A 12,454-nucleotide genomic window follows, 5' to 3' on the forward strand; every position below is an offset into this window, starting at 1 on the left:
AAAGCCAAGTTGTTGTCCTTCAGTCTTAGTTGTGGAGGGCACAAGCTCAACTCTACGTCCAGTCGCAGCTTTCAATCTAGTTGTGGGGATGCGTAGTCCATCATCATGCGGGAGTCGAACCAGCAACCTTGTTGCACACTGAGCCATCCGGCTGCATCGGAGGCTCAGCTCAGGAGCAGCTCACTGGCCCATGTGGGAATCAAACCTGTGACCCTGTTGCTCAGAGCTCGTGCCCTTAACCAACTGAGTTACTTGGCCGGTCCCACTTTGCTTTTCTTAAAATATATTTTGGAACAATTTCAGATTTATAGAAAAGTTGCAAAGATAGTACAGGAGGTGCTGTATACTTTTCACCCAGTTTACCCACTTACTAGCATCTTACATTACCGTGGTACATTTGTCAACATTAAGAAACTGACTTTGATGGGCAGCCGGGTGGCTCAGTTGGTTGGAACTCGTGCTCTTAACAAGGTTGCTTGTTCAACTCCTGCTTGGGATGGTGGGCTGCACCCTCCACAAAGGTTGAAGGACAACAACTTGACTTGGAGCTGATGGGTCCTGGAAAAACACAATGTTCCCCTTCCCCACTTCCCTAACACTGTTCCCTTCCCCATCTCCCCAATAAAATCTTTTAAAAAAAAAAAGAAGAAGAAGAAGAAAAGAAAGAAGCTGACATAGATATATATTGTTATCCAGACTCCAGGCTATCTTTGAATTTCATCAGTTTTTAATGTCCTCTTTCTGTTCTAGTATCCAATCCAAAGTACCATGTTGCATTTACTTGTCATGTCTTCCCCAGACATCTCTGATCTGTGGCAGTTTCTTAGTCTTTCCTTGTTTTTTACATCTTTCACAGTCTAGAGAAGTGTTGGCCAGATGTCCAGTAGAATGTCCCCCAATTGGGGTGTATGTAATATTTTTCTCATTTTTAGACTGAGGTTTGCCGTGTTTGGAAAGAATGCTACAGAGCAACTTTAAAAGTCATTGTTACTAATCGCTATGCTGTACACCTTAATATAAAACAATGTTGAATGTCAACTGTAATTGAATTTTAAAAGGGCGGGAAAGGTGAAGGGGGGAGTAAGAGGTCCAAATTTCCAGATATAAAACAAATCACGGTGATGTAATATACAGCATAGGGAATATATTCAAAAATATTGTTGCAGCGTGGTACAGTGTCAGATGGTTGCCAGATTTATCATGGTGATCACTTCTTTAGACACATAAATGTTGAATAACTATGGTACCCTTGAAACTAATATAATATTGTGTATTGGCTATATTTTTAATAAAAATCCTTTTAAAGAGTCATCGGGTAAAGGCAATGTGACTTATTCAGAGAAATAATAACTTGAGGATACTAGATTTTTGGGTAGTTACTGTCAAAATGATAGGAGAAGGTTCTTAGTATCTTACTGGCCTACCGCATCAAGTTGAGTTCTCCCTGTGCTATTCAACCAAAACGAAGAGACAGTCTCTTCAAACAGTTGTTGAGGAACTTGAATGCAATGTTGTACAAGATCCAATTGATTTACACACACCACTCAAAATGAGAATAATTTATCTTTTTCTGTAACTCCATTTCTTTACTTTTTCATTTAATCTATAAAAATGTGCCTTTGAAATTTTAGGGCCTTTATATTTCCTACATGTACCGTATTTCCCCATGTATAAGACGCACTCCTTTCCGGAAAATTTGGGGTCTAAAAACTGGGTGTGTCTTATACAGTGGTTGCAGGGGTTTTTTTACTTGCATTTCCCGCAAGTGATGAGGAGTTGTATGAATTTTATGATGAATAAAACTTGAGTTCAATAACTTTATGTAATACACTTTTTTCAAATTTCAGGCCCCAAAATTAAGGTGCGTCTCATACATGGGAGCGTCTTACACATGGGGAAATACAGTATCTTTTAGTTAGATGGAAATATTTTAGAGATAAACATTCTTCAATGTCTGAAGTTTAATGTCCTTAAACTTCACATCGCTGCTCTTGGGTTGCTTTAAGCAACAAAATAGCTGTGGATATATAGCAGTGAAAAGATGAAAGTGTCTTGCTCAGGATAATTATCCTATTCCTTACTATAATTGAGAAGAAACTTCTGTCTCTGTCTCCATCATGAGTCTTAATTTATTTTTAAAATCTTGGTGTGGGAAGAATCAGAACCTTTGTTTTGGGGAGTACTTTATTTGGATTCTAATGTAAGGTTGTAATCACTGTTAGATCTGGTATGGGTTCTTGCCTCATTATCCATAAGTGTCATTGCGAGTGAGTAAATTCCCCTAGTACATGGGTCGGCAAACTGCGGCTCTTTGGGTACGTACATGTGGTTCTGAAGTAAAATTGAAAACGAAAATAAAACTATCATAGTTTCATTTATAAAATTTTTAAAGGGTATTATTCACATAACAGTGATTTCATTTGTTCTGTGGCTCTCAAATAATTTTTAATTGTAGTGAGGGACAGGATTGGCTCTTCCATCTCAAAAGTTTGCTGATCCCTGCCCTAGTAGATTGAAGGAACATTTTACCTCCTGCAAGCATGGCATCCTGGTTGAGATGAGATAGGCTTTAGATATGCTTAGAATGCTTCTGAAATCTCTCAGATTCTTGCCCTTATAATTTCTAGTGTCATCATTTTTCTGGTTTCCTTCTTAACACCTCTTTTTTTAGCAAATGCTGTCAGGCTATATTACTTTAAAATAGCAACCACTGAATTATAAGTAGAAGTATGTATAGGTATAGCAGTTTTCCTTAGGTGATAAGTCCATCCTATCAAATCATAATAAGTAATAACCATTGCTAAAACTTAGCATTTTGTAGTGTGCCAATTACTTTCACATTCATATGTTGTTCCTAGTGCAGTAATGTAAGTATAGATAGGTTGGGTATGAAGAGGAGGTAAACCTTTAGAGGTCACTTGCCTAATGTATAAGGCAGCTCTCAAAAGTTAGTTCACATATATAATGTATTAGCTAAGTCAAAATCTTTTTATCTTTTTGGTATGTAGTAGGATTTTACACTTCAAGCAAAAAAGAACTTGGAATTTGGAGAGTAAACGAAGTATTCTGGGTAGTTCCAGACTATAGATGATGTTAGAACATTATATGTGTGAAGTCTTACATATACATCAGGTGGGCAGTGAGAGTACTGGAAATTTTAAAATTTTAGGCCACTTAGAAATTTGTGTTTTGGGAGACAAATAAAAAGCAAAAATGAAATTAGATGAAGGCTGGAAACTGAGTAGGTAGGTAAAGCAACTTGTAAGATGACATTGACATCAGGTGCTGTAAGTTTTGTTACTGTACAGCTTGGAAATGCTTACTGTTTACTGTAGCAGCTTGGTAAACCCTTTGAAAATATCCTTTTGGTGTAATGTAACTTTGATGAAACATTTTATTAAAACTCATTCTCACAGTTAATCTTTAAGTCAGTTTAACCTGCTTGAAGCGTTACCTAACTTTTTTTTTTTTTTAACATAGAACTGTATGCTACTACTTTTATTTCCTTCTTCAGGGCGAACTTTCTGACCAAGTATACAACTACCCAGAGGGCCTAGGAGAAGTGCTGTACAGAGAGCAGTTTGACTTCAACGCTGAGCCACCTTGGGAACCTAGCTGATGATAGGGGGGTTCCATCTCCTAACTTGTCCATGTAAGTATTTTTATATCTGTGGGGGGGGCCTTATAAAATTGAAGTAGAGGTCTTGTTGCTCAGTCTTTTTCAAAACTTGCAATCATGTCTTAAAGCTCATTGACCCTTAAAGCTCTTTAAAAGTTTTATTGGGTTGTTGGAAAAGTCATGACGTATTTTTTTTGGTTTTCATTGCAGAAATGTGTCATGACTTTTCCGACAACCCGATAAAATAGAGACTTGACAGTTACAGGCATACTGATTCAGTTATATGCATTGTTTACCAATGACTGGATTGGTCACTTAACATTTATTTTTAATACATAAGTATTATTATACTTAAGTATAGATTGTAGGCTGTGTTTTAGGAAGCCTCTAGGTTTTAACATAAATTGTAGAGAGGTTGTTTGCTTGTTTTTTTTGTTTGTTTTTAATTTCAGATGTGGGCAGTAGTGTATCACACATCATTTCAACCACTTCACTTAGTGTGGGTTCAAGTATTGAGTTGTCGGAAAAGTCATGTCGTATTTTTCTATGTTTTTCGTTGCAAAAATGCATCATGACTTTTCGGACAACCCAATATTTGGGCTTAATCAGAAAAAACAAATCAAAGACATTTTTAAATAGAACAAAAGATAGTACTCTCCATTCTCCTCACTGAAGCTCTGTCCCAAAGCATCAGGTATGAGAGGTGAATCTTCTTGTTTGTCTAGTTATGAGCATCTTGCCAAACAAAGTGATTTCTAGAGTTTATATTCTTTTTTCATAAAATGACTTTATATAATGCCTAGCTGGTAGGGGGAGAACTGGTTCTTTTTAGAGTACTTACTCAGAGATTATGTATGTCTCCCAACATGGTGCCTTGTGAATAGATTTTCAAGAATCATTTTTGACTATACTTGATTTTCTATGTATGGATTTAACTTTTGCATTAAATCTCTGCAAAAGTAATTTCACAGTAAATTATTGTTTGAATTTGAGCTGTTAGATTTGTGTGGTTCGTTTTTAAATTTTGTTATTGATTTCTTGTTACTGAAATTTGGGTTTTGGTATTGAGGTTTGGATGTTTTTAAGTTAGTCTGAGACTTGGAGAGAATAACAGTTGAAATTTTCAGGGAAGCTTATCAATTTAATGTTTCTTTAGTCTGATCTTGTTTAACAAATTTTATCAAAAGTGTTTGTCAAATTAGGTGGCATATGTTAACTTTTCAACACATTTGATGTTAACCTCAAATTACGATTTAAGACTCGGGTTTTTTTAAAGGCTAAAGAGAGGGAAAAAACAGTTTAAATAAAGAATAGGGATTTCTTGAACGTTTTACTGACTTAGAACCCTGACTGGAGAGTTTCCCGTACTGGCTTTCTCCTAGTTATGTGAATTTGAGTAAATTGCTTATTTTTTTAAATCACAGCTGTAAAATAAAGTTTAACTACAACAGTTCTTTTAGTCCTAAGCTGATAAAGTGATTTCTCTTTGAGTGTATTAACCACCCCTTGTTAATGTAGTGTGATCTTTGGAAAAGCATCATTAGCATCACCCAGAACAGAAATGCAGAATCTGGGCCTCAGCCAAACCTGAATCAGAAACTTCATTTTAACCAAGTGGCATGTGTGCATATTAAAGAGAAGTACTGTTGCCACCGTCTCAGTACCGTCAGTTATCTCTTAATTTTTGTTAATCATCTACTTCCAACATATTTGATGTTTTCCCCAAAGTTGGCTTGGAGACTTAAAACTTTCCTGGGATAGGGTCTAGTTGACATTGTAGTCAAAAATAGATTCTAAGATGGAAATTTAAGGGCTGGCTGAGTGGCTCGTTGGTTAAGAGTTGGCTTGGGAGCGTGAGCTCTGAGCAGCAGGGCCACTGGTTGAGATCCCACAAGGGCCAGTGACACTGCGCCCTCTACAGCTAAGATGGTGAACAACAGCTCGACCTGGAGCTGGGCTGCGTGAGTCTCCGGTGATGGCGGAGGCTGCAGAGGGCTGCCGTAAGCTACTGTGAGTAGCAGGCAGCCAGCGTGAGCAGCTACAGCTAGCATGAGCTTTTGTGAGCCGCCATCTAATGGCCGGCGAGTGACTGCCTCACCCGGGAAGAGCGCAATGATAATACCAACATGGGCTAGAGAAGCGACATCCTCCACAACTAGACTAAAGGACAAAAGGACAGCAACTTGTCTGTTCCCCTTCCTCGATTCCCCAACACTTTTCCCTCCCCCAATTCCCCAATAAAATCTTTAAAAAAAAAAAAAAGGAAATTTAAAAACAAGATTCATGTTTTTAGGATGACCGTATTAAAAGATAGGCTTCTTTTCATTCATGTCTCTTGCTGCTAATGGAAACTTAACATTGCATTATATTTAACATTTCTAGTGATGTTGCCTCTTAGATTGAGAAACTCTTATCAGTGAGATGATTAATAAATGATTCTGCCAAATCAGGGAAAAGTGGTCTTTATTTAGAATATTTAATAATAATGTAGAACTTTGAAAGTCCATAGTCTTGGCAGGGGGTGGATGGGCACAGATAGAATATGCAAAAGATATTATTTATTCTGCATATTTTGGCATCCAGAGTGACTGACTCATTTATTATGCCCAGGTACAATATATACTATGTTAAATGAAACGTTAGTACTTGACGCTGTTCCGTAAAGCAACAGGTCCACATGTGCCTTATTCACATAATTCCAAAATCCTAAAAATTAAGGAAAAAATATTTCATAGCTTCCTTGATATGACCTAAACTGATTTGGGAACAAACGTTTGACCTGAATCTGAGCTGATTTGAGGCTTGTTTTATCTTTATCCCATTTAGTACTAATATTCCTAAATTTTGCTGCAGAAATAATGTGATTACAGGGTGTTGACTCATAGCCTGGATGGTGTTACATAGTATATATGAAGTATATGTATTCTATACTACTGTTCTAAAATCTGAGAAATTTTAAATTTAGAAAAATACCTGACTCCAAATGTTTCTTGACTAGAACAAGTAAAAATGGCAGAGAAAATTCTACGTTCCAGAAATGTCCTTAGATATCAATAGCAGTTACATTGGACATTGAAATCCTGAGGTTAATTTTCTGTGGAACCAACAATATTGTTTGGAAAACTAGAAGTCATTAAAAGGACTTAACACACTGGCCTTTGTGGAAAATTCTTACATAGCATTGCAGAGCGCATGACTATATGAACTATTTAATACTCCGATAGGATTTTTGTGCAGATGATCTAATCTCTAGGACTTGGCTTCAGAGTTAGGTTTCTAAATCAGACAACCATCTAAATTTTGGGATAGTTTATTTCATTAAGTATCTGGAAACTTTGAAAGTTTCTTACATAATAAAATTTATTCTCTCAAAACTTTTCTTTAGAATATGTGTATAACGTAATACGTGACCTATAAAAATACCTTGACAAATATTTTAATGCCAATATCTCATTAATGAAGGACCTTTAATTGTGGAAAAGTTTTTATCATGTCTTTTAAAAAATTCCTAAGGGTTTTAGGCTGGAGTGGTTTTGTCAGTTGACTAGATTTTCAAGTTGTTTTAGTTACAGCTCTGATTATAATTAATAAATTAGCCTAGTGGAAAAAGTTTAAAGACCCCATTCCAGAAAACAATCTCGTTAAACCAACTGCTTCTATTAGCAGATCTGGTGATGAAGTTAGATTGAATTAATCATTAGCATGTAGCTTTTAATGTCATGTTGTGTGTAAGTATACAGAAGGGGATTCAATTAATTGATTTGTTTAAATGGACTCTTAAAATTTGCTTGAAAATTTTTTCCTGGTTGTCATCCGTTGACTGTATGTTGTTCATGTAGGACACTTTCTAAGAGCATCAGCATTTTTAATATCCATGTTCTTTCTCCTGGTTGTTAATATTTACATATGCTTTAATAGGACCTGCCTGACCTAAATGGTATTATTTTAACTAGGGAAACAATGTTCTTTATGAATTTACTGTTCTGTTTTGCTAGTAGGAAATTGTTAGTAGGAAAGGCAGGTTTTTAATTTATGGAGAAAAAAAATTTTAGTTTTGGTGATTTAAGATTTTGTGATACAAGCAAATTCAGCAGTACATTCCTTAATGGTTGTTGGTGCTCTTTGACCAAAAAGCTGAACAAGACTATCACTAAAATACACAGATTAGGGACCAGTTTTAAAGTATGGGTATCCCCTTGGCATGCATAGAATAGTATTTGATGGTGCCTCATTGCTTAAAAGTAGCAAAAATGTATTCACATGTACAAGCACAATGTGAATAATAGCATGTTAATGGATAAAACAGAATTTGGGGGACATGGTATTCTTTTTTTGGGCAAATTTAGACTCTTATCTGGGAGGGCCAAAAAGATTGGACAGCAGTATAGACCAGTTTTTAAAGGGGATAAAATAGGTCTTGCGTTTATTACAGGAAACGATTGAGTCTAGAGAATTAATAGTGACTGACAACCTGTGTGTTCATTACACTGTTTTCCTGTTCTTATTTCAGAGTTCTTGAGTTTGTGCTTCCCTCCCCGCCAAAAAAATAATTTTTGAGACACTTAATTCCAATTAGGAGTAAATGAGGTATTGTATAAACCATACCTTGTAAACTATAATATCTAGGTAAATATTAGGCTGCCATTCTAGGCTGGCCATTGTTAAGACAAGACTAAGGAGGCTGGTGCAAGTGAAGTGCTCTCATATACTGGTAAAGCCTAGGAAACATTTTTGTTTCCGTTCCAGGTTCATACATACACACTTAAGCAATTTGTCAAAAGCTAACTGGAGCAAAGGTTTAGCATTTTTTTTTCTCTAATCCAGATTTAGCCATCCTTCTCTTTAATCCAGTGAATAATGTGAAGAACATGGCATGAATAGAAAATATTTGTGCAGCATACTGAGTTTGTAAGAATTAGGCTGATGAAATTCAGCCTACCCAGGCCGCCATACCCAGCCACTATGAGGCCTTAAATGCCTCTAACTTAACTGACTTGGAGCAGGAGCCAATATAGCAAACTATTGGAATGCTCTGCTCTAAACTCTTTGCCTTTTCTTCGTTATGTAAGCACATGTTTCAAATATTTCTTCAGGACTTCTTGCTATAGAATTTTGTTACTTTTTGTTTCCTTAATATCTGGCTTTGTAGACTTGTGAATTGGTCTGTTACCTTGAGCAAAGGTAATTGGGGTGGGGGGAGGGTGGAATCTGTAATGTGTGTGGACCTGATCCTTGGTTTAAAAATTTCTTAAAAAAACAGGATCCTCTAGAACTTCTCTGTTCCGTACATACAGTAGCAACTAGCCAGATGCCTATTTACATTTTAAAAATTAAAACTGAAATGTAAAATTTAGTTCCTCAGTTGCATGAGCCACATTTTGAGTTCTTGGGAGCTATATGTGGCTTATGGCAATTGTTTTGGACAGTAATAAAGAAAATTTCAGTCATCAAAGTTCTGTTGGACAGCACACTCTAGGATAATTGTTTTAGTGAATGTGAGTAGTGTTGGCCATAATCTTAAAAACATCTATAAGAATCATAAGAATTACACATTCTCTTTGTTCTTCATAGATTTATCTAATAAAACAAGTATTCCTTAACTGTAGGGACTTTTCAGTTTTATATTCCAATTGAATAGTTGCCTAGCATGTTCTTAGGATACAGCTCTCCACTATGACTTTATGTGCTCATAAAGACTGAGATTAATATTACGTTTGTGTTGAATATATGACTTTAGATTTTTTCTTTGAACTATTTCTTGGTTCTTATATGATGCCCAGTTTATAAAGAGCTTCTAAATAAGCATAGTATTTTCTTAGCTCATCGTCTGGGTTCAACATGTCATGTTTGGCATGACCAAAAATAAGATTAGATATCCTAGTATGTTCAACATGAACACTATAACAAAACTCCAAATAAATAAGTAATCATCAAAATGAGCAGTATTTGCTATCTTATATTCATGAAGAGCTCCTTATAGGTGAATAAAAAAAGGCAAAAAAAATAAATAAGCAAAAGACAACAATTTTTCACTAACAACCTAGCAATTCTACTCTCAGGTATGTGGCCCTAGACTGTGGTGCCTGGACCGATGCTACTTAAACTGTCAGTCAGCAAGATAGATTCTTGTACCAAAATGTAAAGTAGCCCTTGTTTACATAAATAATTGCAAGAAATTATATCATAAATAATACAGGAAAAAAATGGGAAGTAACTCCAAGGTCCAGTTCAGATAAATAAAATAAATGTGATGTGTCTATATAGTAGAATACTAAACAGCAATGAAAATTAGTGGACTCTAGTCACATGTATCTGCGTGGATGAATTGAAATTAATGTTGAGCAAAAGAAGTCAGTTATGGTAGAAAACAGTTGTGATTCTATTTATAGTTTAAAACCAGTAAAGCCAATGTTTTAGGGACACAGAAGAATATAACTATTAAAAAGGGAATGATAGAAAAGTCTGAACATGCTTATTCTCGGGTAGATGCAACCACTGCCACCTGGAAAAATGTACAGGGTCTTCTAAGGTATTCGGTCTGTTTCTTAACTTGCTATTTGCTGCAATACTTGTATTGCACATGTGTAATGTATAAAAATAAGTTTTCCTCTTGGAGAGGCGACACCTGCTCTAAGGTAGTCAAAATAATAAGTGCATTTGTTTAAAGGGTTATTCCTTTTGCTGCATCAAGCAAATTAGAAATTAATATGGTTATGTATTTTCTGTTCATGTTGTATTATAATACATAGTCATCTTTAATGTCACATCTTAATTACCAGAAGGGATTTTTCTCCTCCAGAAAAAAAATTTAGTCCTCACATCAAATAGTGTTAAGACACATTTTTAAAGGGAGCCCAATCTGGTCAATTACACATGCCAGAAGTATACTGCAATGAAAATCCCATAGTTAATTTTCTCATTAAGGTGTATTTTAGAATTTATTGTGAGGTGTTTCATTGGGCAAATTTATACAGGCACTTCAAACTTAGCCTGTTGGGCTCTTCTTTCCCCTTTTATATACATCCTATTCATTCTTGTTCTCACCTGTCTTTCAAAATAATTCTTCAGCAGTCACTTTTAACGTTCTTCCTCTAGGGTTTCTCAGTTTTTTTCAAACTTCATCACCTGAAAAATAAGTTTAGAGGTGTTTATTGCCATTACTGACTTTTCTCTTACTGTCAATTGAAGTAAACCCCATCCTGATTATCCTCAGTGTAGGCTATTGTTATCCATCACTTATTTTGGGTTCAATATGGCAAAAGATTGGGACTTCTTACCTACCAGTTCCAGTGTGTAGCCTCCTAGAACAAATTTTTGTAGTGGTTTAAACCTGGCCTCAACATCAGTAGTGCCAAAGTCATCTTTTAGAAGCCTCTTTTAATAAATACATTTTTGCCCAGTTATTTCTAAAGGGGTTCTGTGTGGTAAGTAATATTTTTCTGTTGGAGGTAGAATGCAGAGGTGACTTTGATAGCATTGTGTCTATATTTTTAAAACTGAGATGAGTGCTAAGTCATCAAATGGTGGTGTAAAACAAAAAGGTAGAAATACCCTTAGGCTTCTTCAGAGCAATAGTAGTAGGATAAATTTCCAGATATCTCAAGTTCTCCTTTTTAATAAGTAAAAGTCCTTTTAGAAAAGTGGTTGGTGTATTAAGGTTGGGTTTCCTGCTTAGATGTCTCTGAAACAGTACTCTCAACCTTTCAGCTCTCCCTGTTCTACTTCCAGGGAGGTCTTCACTACAGAAATTCAAGACTCATATTCATCCAGCCTGGTGTCAAGTGGGCTGTTGCTGCCAGAATTATCTTGTGATTATTTGAGAGATGTATCAGTTTCTCCTGAAGTACAATCAACTATAGAAGCCTTTGTAGCAGGTGTGTAACAAGGCAAGTGCCCAGCTGCTGCGGCCATTACTTTTGGAGCTCTCTTCTCGATGAACATGAGGACTCAACAGCCTCATGAAAGGCTCCAGGGAAACCAGTGTGCGGTTCTTTGGAGCCTTTTATTTCTTTGGCAGCTCTTCATAAAAAATGTATTATCAAAAATACCAGTATGAAGGTGTAAATAAGGAATGTTAAAATTTTTTCCCAGCTGCAGTGTCTAAAAGGAAATTACTTATAAAAGTAGTAATATGATTACAGCAATTGTACTAGTGTAAAATAAGTTGAGCTTTCTTTCACCATATATATCTTGATCAGGTGTTTGGATGTGAAAATAGCTTAAAGGCTCATGTGAATAGAGAGTGCTTCCTAGTATCTATTGACAAAAATAAACTTCAGAACTATTATTAAAAATTTGCTTTTTAAGTTCTAAAGCATTTTGGAGAGAATGTAAGATTTACATAAGCTAGATTTTCTGCAATTTAAATAATTCAATGTCCATCAGCACCAGACTATGGTATGTAGTGGTCCATAATGCATTGGAGCCAGTAGATCAGTCCCGTTTCTGACTTAGCCATAAAAAGTGGTGCAGTGTCTGTTGGTAATTTTACCCAGGATTGGAGCATGGGGCAGTTTAGCATCACTACGTGGGTGTGAGTCTACGTTCTTGATGGAGAGGTTCCTGGAAATTCCCTGTGGTGTTTAAAATTGAGATGGAATAACTTGGCAGATCTGGCATACAGTTTAAACTGCTCACCCCCAACATGTGCACACTTTTCATTCTGGCTTCCTAGAAATTGTGTCACAGGTTTTAACATATCATTGCCACATAACTTTAAATGCCTCTTGAAAATATTTTAGCAAAGTATTTCTTTTTTTTTTTTAGATTTTTATTGGGGAATTGGGGGGATGGGAACAGCGCTGGGGAATTCGGGGAAGGGGAACAGACAAGTTG

The 12,454-nt window shown here is 36.0% G+C and overlaps 1 protein-coding gene across 3 annotated transcripts in view; it reads left to right on the plus strand.

Annotated features, from left to right (window-relative positions):
• Window positions 1-12,454, plus strand: part of AZIN1 (antizyme inhibitor 1) — a 34,584-nt gene that overhangs the window by 2,443 nt on the left and 19,687 nt on the right. For 2 of the 3 annotated variants that reach the window (XM_019629555.1, XM_019629557.1), the window contains exon 2: window positions 3,515-3,652. The gene's annotated coding sequence lies outside the window, so the exon portion shown is untranslated. Of the gene's footprint in view, window positions 1-3,514; window positions 3,653-11,347; window positions 11,494-12,454 lie in introns of all 3 variants that reach the window. The other variant, XM_019629556.1, reaches the window with a different exon arrangement.

This window comes from Hipposideros armiger, unplaced genomic scaffold (assembly GCF_001890085.2).
Source record: "Hipposideros armiger isolate ML-2016 unplaced genomic scaffold, ASM189008v1 scaffold_860, whole genome shotgun sequence".
NCBI classification, from domain to species: Eukaryota; Metazoa; Chordata; class Mammalia; order Chiroptera; family Hipposideridae; genus Hipposideros; species Hipposideros armiger.